The sequence below is a fragment of the Cephus cinctus genome, unplaced genomic scaffold, assembly GCF_000341935.2.
Source record: "Cephus cinctus unplaced genomic scaffold, Ccin1 Ccin1_scaffold1765, whole genome shotgun sequence".
In the NCBI taxonomy this organism is placed as follows: domain Eukaryota; kingdom Metazoa; phylum Arthropoda; class Insecta; order Hymenoptera; family Cephidae; genus Cephus; species Cephus cinctus.
Genome location: NW_014333982.1, coordinates 84,405 through 101,581, shown reverse-complemented (window position 1 = coordinate 101,581; position 17,177 = coordinate 84,405). Strand labels below are relative to the sequence as shown.

Sequence of the window (17,177 nt, the reverse complement as noted above, 5' to 3'; positions counted from 1 at the left end):
GGCGCATAGCTCGCAGCATAGCTCGCAGCATGGCTCGCAGCATGGCTCGTAGCGCGTTGCCGGTGTGTTGAGCTGTGCTGAGCAGTGCTAGGCTTGGCGGCTGGGCTTACGCTAAGGTTGGCTCGGGGAGTTCGAGCCGGCGTGTGCCGCCAGTCAGTCACTCGCCGGTCGCCGGTACAGCACGTTGCTCTGTAGCGCGTTGCTTTTGCTCCACTTTTATGGCTCGTTAACATTGCTCTCTGGCATGCGTCAAATCCTCCGGCCAAATAGTAATAGATATTAATTATGAAATCTTTCGTGAGAGTTACTTGGCCGCTAGGATGCTGAATACCGGAGCATCCGGACACCTGCTGCTCCGAATTGTGAGTGTAACCCGCTTCTACGTACCATCGTCTTGGTTTCGTTCATGCGTCAGTCTCTTGCGTGTATAATTTCTAAGCATTAGGATAACTTCGTGTTACCAGCGTTTCCGTGCCGTTTGTGCTGTGAGTGTAAAGCCAAGTGTTTGTTTCCACGGCCACCTGTTGCGCGCCCATACGTTCTTGTGTCACGTTGGATTACCAGATTACGAGTGTCGTCGGGATGCCGTCCTTGCCGGGATAGACGCGATCGTCCAGACGCGGAAAGGTATGAACGCTTATTATTAATCTTCTTGCACGAGAACAAATGCGTTGGCGGTTTCATGGTGGACTTTCAGTTCGAGGAGTTTTACAGTCTAAGGTGTACAGTACTCATTTACTGGTCAACCGTTATTCCGTAATGTGCATTCTGCGTAGGCCAATGCGCTTTAGCAGCGTTATTTAGAGGTTACGTTCGATTTAGTTGTCCGATCGAAGAATAACGATAAGATGACATGCCTTTGGCTCGCTTTAGAATTTACTTACCCGAAGGCTACTGACATTCCACGCTTGGGTTTGCCCTGATAACACCGATGTATACGGCGTACCTTCCATCGCAAGTGCCAAGGATCGTGATCTTGATCGCTATGATTTTAAGGAAAATATTGAATAATTGTCTATTCCGTTTTTACCGACCTTACCGTTTATGCCGGTAATCACTAAATGCAGATGAGTACTAAAAAAATCCTCATACAAGCCTATTTGCATGAATACGGTATTCTATTTGATTGTACATAAAAAGAAATTCTTAAAGCGGAAACTACAACGATCAAGATAGTTCCAGCGTCTCGGTTAATCCACGTGCATAGTAAAAATATAATCCGCGTTCAGCTTTAAAGAAATCTTGCTTCGATTATCAAGATTGTGTCATCTCCAAAGGATCGTGACCTTCGTCAACCTGTGTTAACGTAACTCCAGCAGCTCTCGTCTCCGTACAGAATAAGTGACGAAAAATAGTAAAATCCAGGCATAGAACAAATCCGGTAGGCGCATTCATGTTGTCGCACTCCGAAGGCTCTTCTCCTTAGCTGAAAGTGCTAATGACCCTTCTTTCCGTGCCGGCAGCGTCCACAAGGGAGAAGAAAAGAAGAGAAAAGGAAAAGCGAAATAATCGCGTTACCGCGAATGGCCTCTACTATACCCAGCAGTCACACGTATGCACGAGCTCGCGTAAAGAATTCCCGTGGTACGTAGACCGGCGCGTTACCGCACGGTGGCACGTCCTCGACGTGGTCGTCGTGGTCGTCGTGGTCGTCGAAGCCAGGCGGAGGAGTACGTACACGGTAGATGAAGAAGAAGACGAAGAAGAAGAAGGAGAGAGCAGCAGAAAGAGGAAAGAAGTGAAGGAGTATAAGAGGAAGGATACGCAGGCAGGATAGAAAGACGAGAGGAAGACAGAGGAAGGTCCAGAGACGTTGGTATACGCTGGTGAAGGGTATGCAGTGAGTAGGTAACGTGGTGAAGCTGCTCGAAGAAGGAGAATAAAAAGGAGACGGAGGTACAGTTTGTTGGCGATGGTGAGGGAGCGAGAGAGAGAGAGAGAGAGAGAGCGAGTAAGAGAAAGGAAGATAGAAGCAGGAGAGAGGATGGTAGAAGGGGAGTCCCGAGACGGCGGGGACGGACGTAACTGCATTCCAGAGTGAGCGCGCATGCGCACTCCCACCCGTACTAGCACCCGCGCACTCTACTCGACCGGGCCTGACTTGATTCACGCGAGGCTCACCATTCCGTGTTCGCGCTTACCGACACAAACCTTCTTCCGCGTAGCTTGCCAATTTCCAATGACCGGCTGTATAGGTATGCGAATCGCTGTTTGGCTTTTCGCGAATTGCTACTTCGCCCAGGGTTCAGGCTCTTCGACGCTGACGTCTCACGGATCGCGTGGCTCGGGCGTCGACTTACGTCATAAAAATGCCAATGAAACTCCGATCAATGAAAGGCTCGAACCACCTCACGCCATTGTGTGGCATAACATTCGATCTTGCCTAATCCGGCATGGAGTCTCCGTGTATTTAGATTAGTTACGGATTTATAGGATTGACTGGGATCGATTGCATTGATTCACAATTGGGTGTATTGACCGTTTTTATTATTCTCTTCTTAATCGATAGACTGCATCGAATGTGCCTGTCGATCGTGTTGCCGCGTTATTAGCTTATCACGCTTTCTCGCGTGACCTATAGCTGCCAACGCGTATGCAGCGCACGCACGGGCTTAAGTTGCCTTATGTAGCATGAGCCTCCTAGATTGACCATCGGTGCCCGGGTCAGCTGAAAGTTTAATAGAAGCGTCGGTCTATGATCGAAATGAGAAAATAAGCAGGTAACGGACAGAGAGGGAAGTGGAATAAAAAAGGGCATATTTGTTTCACCTGAAACCGATGACTCGTTATCTGTTTTGCTCGAAATGAGAATAACGTCAGGCGTACAGGTAAGCGATCTTTCTCCGAGCGAAATCGTGCATGTCGACTGTAACCAGCTCAAGCGGAGGCTCGTCATTGTAACAGTACAGAAATGCCTGATTGTAGGCGCCGAACGGTTCCCCGATGGCTGTCTTCGAGCACCATGTGCGCTGCTGCATGCTAATACGAAGGAAACGTTAGGCGTGGACGTCGCGCTGTGAAAATAGGACCGGAGAAAACGTATCGCTAATGGCTACCAATTATCGTGGAACGAGCCAGTATGGTTGAGCGATACACGGCTGTCCGAGCTGTAAATACGGTACAGATAAAAATGATATTAAAGAAAATTACGAAAAAATGAATAGGAACTCTAATAGTTACGCACTCCACGGTCTGATTTAATATCCACGAAGCCTACGTATGGGTACCAACATGTTAATAAATACGTAAGATCATGGAAATAATTTTGCCCTTCCGGCTGCCCATTCCTGTTTCATACAACTACTGCCCATCTATATATTTATATGGTTGGTGTCACATCCGGGACCACTTATGGTTTTATCAATAGACTTTTTCTTCTACACGTCATCTCGTATCTGCCCAGCATCACCTTTCCAGCTTTCGATATGGACCCGGTAGGTGCACATTGCCGTGCAGAGTGACGCGTGGTGTATATCTATCTCTAATAAGTGAAATTCTGCGAAGCTTCTTCTATCAGCTCACCAAAGAAAAGGGACCTTGATGGAGCTGAGGTAGCCAAGTGGCCACTCGAGGTAACCGCACGGTAGGTATATGTATACCTACCTGTACGTGACCGAGTGCTCGCGATATCGCGAGTTATTACCCCTTATTGCTGCACACCTTTGCGTTTGTATATCTCACGTACCTACCCGCTCAGAGCCTGCTGACGGGTGTGCGCTTACTCCGGTGTAAATAATGCCAGTGCAAAATACCTTTCGAGGCTGCTCCAGAGGACGTTGGACTACCAGTGCATCCAGGGCATGTATCGCATTGAGTCTACGTGTTAGCCAGACGAATGGAATCCGTCATTGTGCATTTTTTTTTTAAATTTCATATCCCGTGCTTGGTCTGGGAATTATGTGTTTTCAATATGAAATATAGTTTTTGCTGAGGACCAGTTTTTAAGGGATCTAAGGAATATAGCATGGTCGGTTCGATACAAGTCCAGGTAATCTCTATGGGTTTTGAGATTGGGCGAAATAACCTGTAAGATAATTTTTTGAATATTATTTGTTGGTGTATCGCTTACGTGCTCCAGAAACTTTTGGATTTTTCTCCTGATTGTTCTGTCCTTCCCGCTAGAGAAGCTGCGGGTAAGATCTTCTATCTGGGTCACGTACCACGCAGGCATACCAGGGTGTGCGAGATAGAGTGCAGGATAACTATACGTCGTACCGAATAATATCATGATAATCCTGGGATAGGTCCTCGCACGTGACACTCTACACGTGATCCGTTCTCTTTTTCACGGAAGAGATACGCTCACGTATTCACCTGGCTTCGTTCTTCGCGAAAAGGATCTCGAACGAATGGAAGACGCTGTGTAATCTCTTTGAAAAGAAAGAAAAAAAGTGAACGAATCTGGTCTCATCGCTCTGTATCCATATTGTTAGTATGGAAATCTCTATTGGTACGGAATATCCGTGATATTACTTTACAAAGAGTGCTTGTGTCTGGGATTCTATAAGTGTCATTCGTCATGCGGTACCAGTATTTTCTACTGTTATCTGCAAGGACAAGGTTCCCACTGTTAACCAGGTTAACGAAATTCAAGTGAAACTAGATTTTTTTAAAATCCAGATATTCCTGCTTTCGATAATCGTTGTTCTAGCACACAAAACTTTCCCTACCAGTATTCATATCCGAGTAACGAAATAGGCAGCGTATAAATTGGTTCAATGCGAACCGGCTCGTATTTACGTTTTAAACAGTCGGAACGATCCCGCAACAGTCTCAACGATCCCGAATGCTCTGGATCTCATTACTCGGCAGTTCTACCCGAAGATCCCGACCCAATAACTCTCTCTCAAGTAGAAGCACTTGGATCGCGTTCGTTTATCGGAAAGAGCGCGCGCGGACTCCTCGATGGCACTCGAGTGGGTTTCATTCCGGCACTCGGAAGACGAGAGCCACTGGATCGTGGCATGGGTCAAACTTCACTGAGGTCGAGAAGGCCGTAGCGACCTTGACTGGAAGGTGTGCGCCAGGGTATGCGTGCGCGGAACTTTTTTTATTTTTTTTTTTAAATTTGTTTACTGAAAAAGTAAAAATAAGGAATAAAGGATACGGAGATAGAGAGGAAAGAGACGAGGGCAAAAGCCAGCCGTGCAGGTGCACGTTCCACGACGTCTCTTCTACACGAACCGCAAGGGAGCGAGGTAGTCCAGCCCGTAAAAATTCTCTACGAGGGTCTAAATATTCGGAGGATGCCGCGGGGTGATTATAATTCTTGGCCTGAACTTGCCTCGAACTGAGGAATGTCGAGGGGCGGCTAAGACAAAGCGTAACCTCCCTTCCTGCGGGAGCGTATCTCTCTTCGCCGGGAAGATTGGTATCTATAGACGGGCGACAGATGGTGGTCGGTAGCTTCGCAGTTTCGAACTTCTCGCTGTAGTGTACTACGAAAGATCCTGGACCACTGGGATAACATCTCTTCGTAGGTATAACCAGGCTACCTTTGACTCGTACGTATCGGGCTCCGCTTTTATTATCGTTTCACGTGCTGCGCGGTACTGTCGATTTATAGGCGCTTAGGTCCGCTTCGTTCTTACACTGCTCTTGTTACTTCGCAGTGCATTTCTGGTTCGGTTCATCCGATCGCGTGGTTCGTGACGATTCGAAGGTGTGGAAGCGATCGAGTCGGCGGTTCCACGGAAAGGACGTTACGCCGCGCCACGTTCTTACGTTTCGTTAGTAACGAGCAGTCGCGATCGTAAAATTCAGCGGGCATCTCGCCAGGCAGAACTACTCGGGCTGTTACTTCTTCTCAGAGGCTTGGGCACCGCGTACAGCGGTGCCAATCTCTCGTCTTTCTTTCTTTCTTTTTTTTTCTTCTTTCCTCGCTGCGGGTACACGGGGTCCTCGTGATTATCGTAATTATATCCCTCGATGAGTCATACCTTGCGCGTATACCTATACCTACACTTGCACGCGCTCGCATACCGTACCGAACGTTCTGGCTATTCGCGTTATGCTCTTTCGCGTTACTTGTGTTCAAGACGCTTCGGTGGACATACTCTGTCAGATTAATGGGGTTTTTAATTTGTACGAGTTTTCTTTCTTAGGCGCGTGGTAACGTCTTCTTTGGGATTATCGATCGGTTCTTGGTAATTGACGTTTCGATGCTCTTCTCGAATATTTCGAGAGAAGGTATCCTCGCGAGGGATGAGCTTTATAAAGGAATTCCAATAGCCGACTCCTTAGATTATTTAGCATCTCCTGCATAATATCTCCTATGTATAATGCATAATGCAACGGTGACCCCTACCTGATTACAATTTATAATTTATTGCCAATTTGTGGGGGATCCTTCTTTTTGCCCGTACGAGAGCCCACGGTATCCCGCTGGGACTTATTCCTTCCAGACTGAACACTTGCACTGCTCCTTCTACGAGACAATGGGCATCTACCTCCTGGTGCACGCAGTCTACTCTTTGCCCAACAGGATCTCCTCTTATCCAAGAAAAATGTCAGATACCCCAAGAAAAAGATACCACGAAGGAAAGATACACATCGCTAATCTCTCTTTAAAAATTTCTGAATAGCTTCATGGGTCCACGAGATTCTCTAAACTTCTGTATTCAAATATGAAAATCAATGTGACTCTGGATACCTCATCAGTACGTATAGGATTCTCGTATAAAAAAGTGCAAGTTATTACGTATCTTCCCTACAATTATTCTCGTCTATAGGGCATTTTCGGGAACTCGACCTTCACGCTCATCTGACCCGAGCGAATCTTGTGCCAAGTCCAGTTCTCAGCAATTCCTCATCCTATATACCTTTGGAGTCAAACCTAGAGTAAGACCATACTGAAACAATAGCAAATTTCGTGACGTCGGATTGAAAGTGCACTTATCCTCCAGCAATGCATTGAGCCCACGTGTGCAGATTGTGCACCGTTTCGAGAATGCAGGCTCTTCAGTTACCAAGGTAGTACGAAACGGATTCTCGAGAACCGCTCGATGTCTCTTCCTCTCCAATTCCAATCTTGGCGTCCAGCTGTACCTTACAGAGACTTGGAAAGACCCTAGGACGTTCCTCATCATCATCCTCGACTCTTTCCTCGAATGGTCTTGCGATTTTCTAGGTAGCCGTAGAGGCGCGAACCGCGCGTACGTGCGAGAACGAATAACGAAGCCGCAACTGGATGCACGTTAGCTCGTTCCAGCTCATAGTTGGGATCCGACTCACGTACGAATTCTGTACCTTGTACTCGATTTGCGAGTATCGGACAACATTGCCGTAGCCTGGCGTCACGATGCCCCCACGCGCCGACGTCGTATCCGCGGCAGACTTTCCAAGCGTAATGATCCTCGACGACTGGCCATTTTGGTCTCTCCAAGAGTATCGGCTTCCTTAGCAAGGGAATACACGTGGGCGCGGGGCATCAATCGGTAAAGAGACGTTATAATTTAAAGAATTTCTTTTTTCTCTCTTCGTATCTGCTCGTCTTCATGAAAAGATTCCCACGTTCACCGCCAGTTGTACCATTTGCATTAATCCCATAGCATTAACTTTTAAACTCGCCGTACAGACTTTTAATGCTCCGATTGGAATCAACGTCTCACGGGGCAAGGGACATGCTCGGTGCATCAATACCAATCGGGAATTACTATCCTGCAACGTGCCTTCCTGGGAGCACGTTTAGTTACCTCTTCCTCCGTGCGCGCGCATCTCTCCACATTTCCTGCATCCGTTTCCCGATTGTAATCGCTCTCGGTGCACATAGACAATCGACCATTATCCATTACGTGCAAGTATGCCACGGGTAATCGTACAGCGTGGTCGTGTAATTTCTTCGATAGGACTGCGAGCAGACAGTGTACGGTGGACAGTATATTACTTCGACCAAAGTAATCCTTAAGACGTTCCTTCTTGTAATATCGGAGAATCTCGTCCACCCACCTGGCGGCTGAGCGAAAGAATCCTCACGAAAATTCATTGCATCTCGTAAGGTCTCTCCTGTAGGGTTATTAATGGCCCACTCCGAAGCCGCCTTCGGCAAGCGCACGTGGAGTGTCCGCGGAATTTATGCAACGTTCATTAACGACGACTTCACGGCGTGGGCTGCTGGTGACAATAAAAGCATAGACCAATCGAGACGACAAGATTCCTATCGTAACGTTACGGGAAACTCGAAGCACGGACGTTATTAGACACGTCTTATCAAACCCACGTGTAATGTATCAACGGCCGAAGATCTTGCGTGCATACGAATTCGAGTTTTGTCATTTGTAAGCGCATGTCCCGATCGGGTGGTACAGAGGATTTTACCGATCCATCGAACATTGCCGTGTATGTGAGTAACGAGTTATGTGCAGCTCCGGGACTACTGCAAGGCTCTTCGATAAGAGTTCGTCGTACTGCCTCGTCTATTGGAGACGACCGGAAAGTCTGCAGGTACCTTTTGTATATTTCAAAGGGCGGAACGTAGTGTCACTTCTGGCACGGTACACTGTGGAATGATTTGTCATATGAAACAACCTCAGGCCAGAATAGAAACAAGAAGTGGGGTAGGTTACTCGGGTGAATATCGAGTGTATCGCCGGTATCGGAGAATGTCTACTACCTGGTGAAAGTACCTCTATTCTTCGTACCCAGTACTGCTACGTGTGAGTACTTATGCGGTTCTGTCATACATCTGTATGTACTTATACGCGTGAAAACCTAACCAACGTTGCTCCGCAACGTGCTCGAGTACGTGCGTACATAGGCTCGAGGAGAGAAAGATACTACGAGATAGTGGAGAACGTAGTGTCAATGTACTCCATTGTGTCATCTGTCACGGCCTGTGAGATAATACGATCGTAGCGATGGCTACGAGCTAGCGGTGCTACGAGAATCCCACTGTTATTATAGTCAGATAGTTTTGAACGAGAGTGTACCTCCTGCAGCCGAGTCCTTCAATAAGATATATTCCAATAGCCAACGGAGCCCTCCTTTTGAACCGGCTGGTATAGTTAACTCAGGTTTTCTATCCGTAATCGTCATTTTTCCACATTCGTATTGTCGGCCATGTTTCTCGCGCATGCGCAACTCCAACGCTCGATCACGTGACCATGCGTAGTGCCAACGAATTCCATAAATTGAAATAAATACGTTGATAAATGTTTGATAACGTTTCATTGTAGTATAAAGAGTTAAAAAATTGTATTTAATCATTGTATAAGTAGGATTTCTGATTCATGCTGTTTTTTAAAAATCGTATTCAAAGCCGTCTTGAAGCCACTACTCAATAACTCGGTACAGTTGATACGTGATGGATGGATACCGAGGCGAACCTTTATCGAGACACGGAAGAGTTCTCGAGGAGGATACCTCGTGATAAACAAAATCGAGACTTTTTGGCACGGGACATTTCCGGCATTTGGATGTCTTCACGCCTGACGCAGATCAGCTTCTCTTTTGTGAGGTTACCATAGAGTGTGTCCCAATTGGATATTCATACCTATGAGAATAAATTATACGTGAGAGTAAGTAAGAGTCATTGGTATATAATAGGCCCCTTCATTTTTATCGATGACACTCTACAACGTAACTTCGTAAACGTCTTAAAATTCTCTCTTGACTACCCTATTTCTCCTTGTTTTCATTTCATTCATTAACGCGCCGTTCTACTGTCTTGCTCGATTGCGCATGCGCGCGGCCGCGTAAGCCCGCGCATCTTAAATCAGCCCAGTGCCTCACCTACCACCGTGCGATACGATTACCGTAAAGCCACGTCTTATCTATCAATTTATCGGCATCTACTCAACGCCTACACCTATCTATGTATACGTGTCTTTATAAAACTGTAATAGGGTTCATGTCTCTCTAGACGTATATCCACGAGAGCATATAATCCAGTAATGCCAACCATACGTATCGCAGTTATACGCCTCGCCAGGCATAACCAAGCATCACTTACCACTTCGGTATGACTGCGAGTGTATTATTCGGACTTATGCAATCGAGCGCTCTGCCATTATGACGAGCTCGCGCATTCCTACCTGGTACCTGAGGCTCAGCCGTCCACTCACCTGAATACGTAAAGATTTCACATGTAGCACACTGAGTATTCACACGAAGAAATTCTTTGAGTTCGTACGACTCGTAGCTGTTCGATACTGTCAGTCCACTGTTAGGTCCACTTCTTGTTACGCCTCGGAAATAAACGGTCATTCCTCGTGCGTAATTACCGTTTTTCTCGACGAGTCAATAAAAGTATAATATAACGACGGAACAATAAAAGAAAGAATAATAAAAAAAAACTTATATTGCACGGGCTGTAAAGTAACTCGTATAGCGGTTGGATCGACCGCGACATACTCGCGTGTTTACACTCATATCCATTTACACATGGTAAACGCAACGGGCAACCCGGGACACTCGAGAGTCTCTGGCTATCCGTTAGCAGTGTGAATAACGAGGCAACATTAATAGATACGTAATCTGCATATATGCATAGCGTCAGCACTTACGATTCACGTATGGGGATTTGTACGAGTTATTACGTACTTACTGTAAGCAACGACTAAGACTGTCGACGACGAAATACCGTGGATCTTTTAGGTCACGGCGAATCTGGATAACGCGAATGCTCCTTAGCTTTACGCGAGGTGACGTCACAATTGGTCGTTAATTAATTACGAACACCGATTAATCAATCGGACAAAGGCTCTTCCGTTCAATAGACACTCGATAACGCGATTTAAGGTATGCCAAGGAATCGGCAAAGAACCGGATTAAATTCTACGTGTGTATATCCTGGACCAAGGTCCTAATTATGAGGCACCTCGACTGTTTTAGAGTGAACGGCCCCAGGCCAGACTCTCTTGGTTCGGCAGTTCCCGGATACCGTCGGTTTACGATACACGCGTTACGACATTTCTTCTGGGTCTTGAGCTTCAATAACAACCGTGTCAATAATCATTTCGAAGGTATCACTCGCAACGTCCTCCTTGTGCACGTATACGCGTATGTTATTGCTACACGCGGATCGATCGGTAACGAGTATCTTTTTGCTTTCAATACGGACGGAAAATTGATCCCCGACACTCTGTATTTATATGGGGGCATTCGATTCGAATGTCTACCGTTATCAATTCCAATAACGGTAGACCTCACTTCTGTATAATACATCATATTCCTCGCTGGCTTTTCTGCCAATTTCGGACTATGAACTTTTCACGAATTTGCTGCAGGCGAACGATGTTTCGCGTGTGCACGAACGATACCCTTACGTAATACGTTATACTCCTCCGGTCCAATCGAACGGAATAGTCCGCCTTGTGGTATCTGGTATATGGTGTGGAATGGAATAGAATGGAACGGAACGGAATGGGGCCGCTCACTCTCCAGCTTCTACAGCTTGGATTAACTGTCTGTGTGCGTATATATATATATTCCGATCATACTTACCGATCAAGATTGTTTTAATTTGATCTTTACGTATGTGAGAAATCCTGATCTCTTCCAGCGAACGAATGTCATTCCTCTTTGGTCTTTTAGTCTCTATGATAAATTGGTCATGGTCGTAAATGGCTCTGTGTCAGGTCGTGCCATTAACCAGTCGAGTGAAAAAAGAAAAGACAGACATAGAAAAAGACAAGCGGAATAAAGGATTAAATGAAACGAGTAAAGGAATGGTGGCAGCACGTGTTTTCCACGAGAGATCTTCCTTGAACTCGCGTGACACTCGACGCGCTTGCTACTGTCGTAGTATATATATATACATACGTCAAAGACACGTGCGAAGTGTTCCACATATACGAGAGTCTAGCTAGTAGCATTCTATAACGATCGCTCATCGATCGGACTTATCGGTCAGTTCGAATTGATCCGAATAGTCCCAAACAGGATATTACGAGTATAGGCTAACCGTCTACTCCAGATTACGTCACGAGGTACGCGAAAGTGCGAAGAGGCAAATGAAACGAAAAAAGTGGTATAAGCAGTAGGAAGAAAGTTCACACGGTCAGTGGTGTTGCTCGTAGCACATATGCTTACGAATTCTCTCTCGGTTCTCTCGATTACACCATGCTAATTTTTCGGTTCCAGCGAATCCTTCCCACGCGCACTCTCTGCGCCTCTTTCATACCTAGATACTGCTATATATATACACACATATTGGCTGAACTTGATTTGAATATATAATATCCCGCCATTTTTTTTTTCACGTCCTTAAAAATCTCACGTCTCCACGCGTTTCTTGGAAATTTTTCGGAAATTTATTTAGCGGTTCGCGCCATTGTCTCATCGTCATAAAATCGCTATGACGTGGGACGCGAAGCAGATATCCTTATTATGCTTCTCATTATGGAATCGTACAGGTACACGTGGCTCACTGTCCAGACGCAATGGTGATCCTCGTACAGGTATATCTGTTTCGGTATAATAATAATTGAGAGGAGCATCCGTCAGCAAGACTCGATTATAAAAGGTTATGTTCGAATGATAATATGATTAGGATATACGGCCGACTCGTTGCCATATAGAGGAGAGAGACTTTTTATGATTTTTCTTTATAATCGTTTATTACCATCGCGCACGTACGTTAACTCCGTTGGGCTTCGGGTATACCGTGGGTGGTTTACGCGTGTGTCGTATAATTGATAATGGTGACTCGTGGCAGGTACTTGACATTGAGTGACAGCAACACGAGGAAGGTGTTGCACTAGGTGGTATATCTTAAGACTCTTACGGCCATTGCTTCTCCTTCCTCTCGTCCTTCGAATCCCTCCGTCTCACCGGCCTGTATCTTCCTCCTCTTCCTCGCACTCCTTTTACTACCATCGCCTTTCTACCTTCCTCTCGTACCTGCTCGCGTGTCAGATCGCGCGCATTCTCGCGAGGCAGATTGCGTGCGAATTTAATTGAATTTCGGGATTACACGCAGGCCCTAACTACAGACTGGTAGCAGTGAGCATTTCAGGATCAGGATAACTCCTGTCGTATGTTTTTCCATCTATACGCGTACCTGTTGCTGCGCGCGCATGTACATATATATGTATGTATATATATGTATATATATATATATAATGGACTGTTGTTCTAAGACTTTGACTCGCGTCGTACAAACTTGAATCGAGTCAGGTTGTTTGGACCAGGTTCGGGCGCTTGGCATCTTTCACGCGTGCCTTCCATCATGACCGTTATCAGAATGACTGGGCTATCCACGAAAATTTCAGAGGCGAACGAGGTCAACAAACTCGATAAATTGGAGAAAGCTGATCGGTCATTCATGCACGCATACACTGTACGGATACGTTGGGGCGCTCCTATAGCGTATACACGAGCTGGTACATACGTGCTCCGGGCCGTATGACTATTTTTAGCCAGGGCCACCGCATTGGCAGGCGATGAGCAGTATTTTGCATAATTGGTGATGCACTATAGTGTACTGGCTATATAGGTGCATTACCATACTAATCAACCGAAGTAACATTGTATCTGTAATTATGGAATACCACATACTGGATTTATATATCGTTCAAGAGCATCGACGTTTTTTTTCTATAGCATACGATACTCATGGGACGGATAGGTGGATCATCTCGGGGAGTCGCGTGATATCGAAACTAACCGATGTGCCTAGTTCAGGGGGAGTGCGTGGCTGTTTGGATCGTGGTATATAGTTAAACTTAAATTAGATGGGAATGAGCGATAGGACAGGCTAGTTGGATAGATGGAGTTTAATCAAGCATTATAATGAAGCGAGCTAAGTCATGGCGCAACCATCTGGGCGTCATCGGGCTACTCTTGTACTTTTTTCGATTTTCATTCCAACCTCCACACGCGGCCACGGATTCACTCGTAAATCTATACGATACCCGTCCCTCGTTTTCATTCCGTACACGGTCCAGTCGCTTTTTCTAGATATTTTTGGCAATGCTTCTCATCGGACAATAGCTACGACTCTTAAGGTCCGCAGGGGCTCATCTTCGGAATCTCGTGATCCCACAGCAAGGCTCTGCTCGTCTTTGTGATACTGTATGGGAATTACGTTTATGTAGTTAACTGCTTCTTCATAGATGACTCCTGTCTACCTACCTACCTGACTGCCATCCTGAACTCATCGTCGTTCTGTCGCTCTCGATTTAGAGACGCGTCGATCCTAAGTCTCATGTGAACACGGAAAGGACTTTTGGGGAACGGCGCTGCCAAGGGGGATAAAGGTTGCGTAGCGCGGTAGCTCGCCATTATATTCACATTATAATCTCATCAGGGGACCACCTTATACCCAACCGGACGGGCTACGGATAATTTCAGGCTCGTAATACCTACTAGTGTTATTTATTTATATGCTCGTTTCTGTCGCTGTGAGTGTTTGCTTTTACGTTATATTTTGTTAAATTTTTTTTTCTCTTTTTTTCGCTCGCGACACTCTTACATTTTCTAGGGGGAATTTCAGTGTGGTTCTTTTTTTTTGTGATTTTGGGTGTGCGTGTACTCCGGTTGGAATTTTTCGTGGAATCTTCGCGTCGCCGTGGTCACGTGTTACGCCGAGGGCCGGGATTGAATTACGGTTTGGATAATGAGGCTGATGGAAGAAATGTTTGAGGGGCTGCTAGTCGCGAGATACTCTGTCCTTTCCACTCGGTCTTGGACGATGGTATTCTAGTCTTGGTTTGTCGAATCGTTGCCCGAAATCATTATGATCTTAATGCTCTGGAATGTCCATGGTTGCGCCATGTTCTTCCCATCGAGTCCCGTGGGACTAGCTTTGGCTAATGGGTCTTGTCGGTAAGCCGGTGGGCTTCTTTCATTGGAACCACTGAGCGGGACGGATTAAATTTTTTAAATTGTCTTACAGTCCTTTCTGCGACTACTGGTGTATTTTTGCCGAATTTTGGCATTTCTTTTCGTCCCATTAGCAGCCGATGGTATATATTATCTTGTGTATGACTGTACGTGTATATACAATTCTCGAAAGGAATTAGCTAATACCTAGATGACATTCAGTATACAGGAATCGCCATATAGAACAGAGGAAAGATTTGACAGGTGGAAAGGAACACCGACGTGAAATAATCCGGACGTGAGTTTAGGGACGCCGCTCTGGAGTCACGACATTTCGTTTCCTTTGGTCATTCAAGAGCGGGACACCGCATGACTCGAAGAGAATCGATTAGGCTGATTTCGCGGTTGAGTGACTTTGGCTCGCGTCGACCTCCCACGGTAATGCCTGTCGATCGCCATTAAGAGTTCGGTGGTTCGCTTGAATATATTTCACCAAACTCTTTTTCCGCCATCTTCCTCTTTTTCGTTTAATACGTCCCATCCGTAATTCCCCTAGTGACCCGTTCTTTCTTCTAGAACCCGATCGATAACGATCACTCCGAAAATTAGGCTTTCATTGTTCCTTGTCAACATCTGCGATCGATGCCCGATCAATCGATCGATCATCATCGACTCAACAGACCGATCTAGCCAGTTTTCTCAAATAGTTCACTTTAAATCCAACCTTATACACGGTCGTCATACTTTTCGTTACCGATAAAGATCGTTCGATCTTGGATCCACAGGATCTTCAAAGTGATCACAGATCTACCTTGTATACCTAACCCCATACTTAGCCCGGTCCTCCGTATTGCATATAAATAATATTCAACCGACTGCACCCCTCTCGTACTCTTGACATACAGGACTTGTGATATCCCAAGTTCAGTATGCTCAGAGTTAGCGATAATACACTGTGCTTTAAGGATACGCTGTTACGCGTCAACTGATATATGGAAGCGGGCATTGCCCGTCCGGTTGCTCTTTTGCGTGTGAGGAGGTGGTGCTGGATGAATAAGGCGAGGAGGAAGAAAAGTTGGAGGATGAAGTGTAGCGGGGTAGGGAGGGTTGGGATGATGATGAAGAAGAAGAAGAAGAAGAAGAAGCCAAAGCAGAGTTAAGGTCTCCCCACAACTCGCCCCTATCTCTCTCTCTCTCTCTCTCTCTCCCACTCTCTTCTGTCCGGCCGATTCCTCGTATTATACCAGGTTGCGGCGAGGAATGCGGGCGTCCTTCGTTCGCTTCGAGCAGCGTCCAGCCGATGAGCTGCTAGCGCTATCTTTCGCCAGTCCTTCGCACACGCTCCTTGGGGTTTCGTTAAATTAATGTTTCGCCCGATGCACCCTGGATGAGATTATTACAGTGCACCCTTCGAACGCCGAGGCTTAGGCGGTGCAATTCTGTGAGACGGGAGGAGCCCGAGTCTTATGGGTTATCGGTTGTATTGGTAAATCGAGTGCGATTAGAATCTCATACGTAACCCCTACTTCCGGCAGTTTACTTGGGTATATATGGAGACATTGTTCGCGTCTATTTTCTACCGGTTTCCTGTGGTAAGAGTTACCAGGTCCGCGCGAACCTCTCGCTCTTCTCTTTACTCTACGTTCCTTCTGCCTTGTGTGCACCTGTGTTCCTTCGGTTCTACCTGACCTTACCCCACAATCCTGAACCCTCGATACTCTCGACGGCGGATAGCCTACCTAACCTCACTCGAGGAATTCTTACGCTCTTGGCACGGCACATGCCGTAGCACCAGCGGTTGGGCCTGTTTATTTTCTCTAGGAGTATTTTCATTTGACTCCATCGCACTTGTCATTCGACCGTATTTCGGTAATTACTATACATGAGTGGGGAGTACTGTTACGCACAATGTACGCAGCGTAAAATTTTTGTGTTTTAGCAAAATTTATGTTTAACGATGTACTGAATTTTGTATAATTTAGAAAGAAAAAATGAAATTGTACACCGCCACTTACACGAATGTTTCGTGCTGCCACGAAAATTCGAATGTTTTGGAAAATTCATGATGGCAGCATTATTAAGAATATGTGTTTACGCAGTTGCCTGCTGCGATAATGGCGCACGAATTAGTAAGAAAGAATGTGATAAATATTATTGACATTGAAATATGGCGTTGTCTTTTGATTGCAGGTGTATCCGGAGCGAGCTAGGTGGTGGGGGGACTCGGAGGTCGGGAGAATCTAGGTAAGTCGATATAAAATTATCGTAGTCCCCGTGGGTTATACTTGGTGCCTTTTTACAAGCAACCTCGGGAGATCACGGATAAGAATTAATCGGCGTAGCCCGTGGCAGAGCTCTGGCTGTAGCATGAGATAGGGATAGCCCATTTCCAGCATCTCGTTTCAGGTTCGTTT

General features: G+C 46.1%; 1 protein-coding gene across 2 annotated transcripts in view; it reads left to right on the top strand.

The window, feature by feature from the left end:
* Positions 1-104: 104 nt before the first annotated feature.
* Positions 105-17,177, top strand: part of LOC107273649 (protein expanded) — a 54,732-nt gene continuing 37,659 nt past the window's right edge. For both annotated transcript variants that reach the window (XM_015752065.2, XM_015752064.2), the window contains exons 1-2: positions 105-627; positions 16,954-17,007. The gene's annotated coding sequence lies outside the window, so the exon portion shown is untranslated. The remainder of the gene's footprint in view (positions 628-16,953; positions 17,008-17,177) is intronic.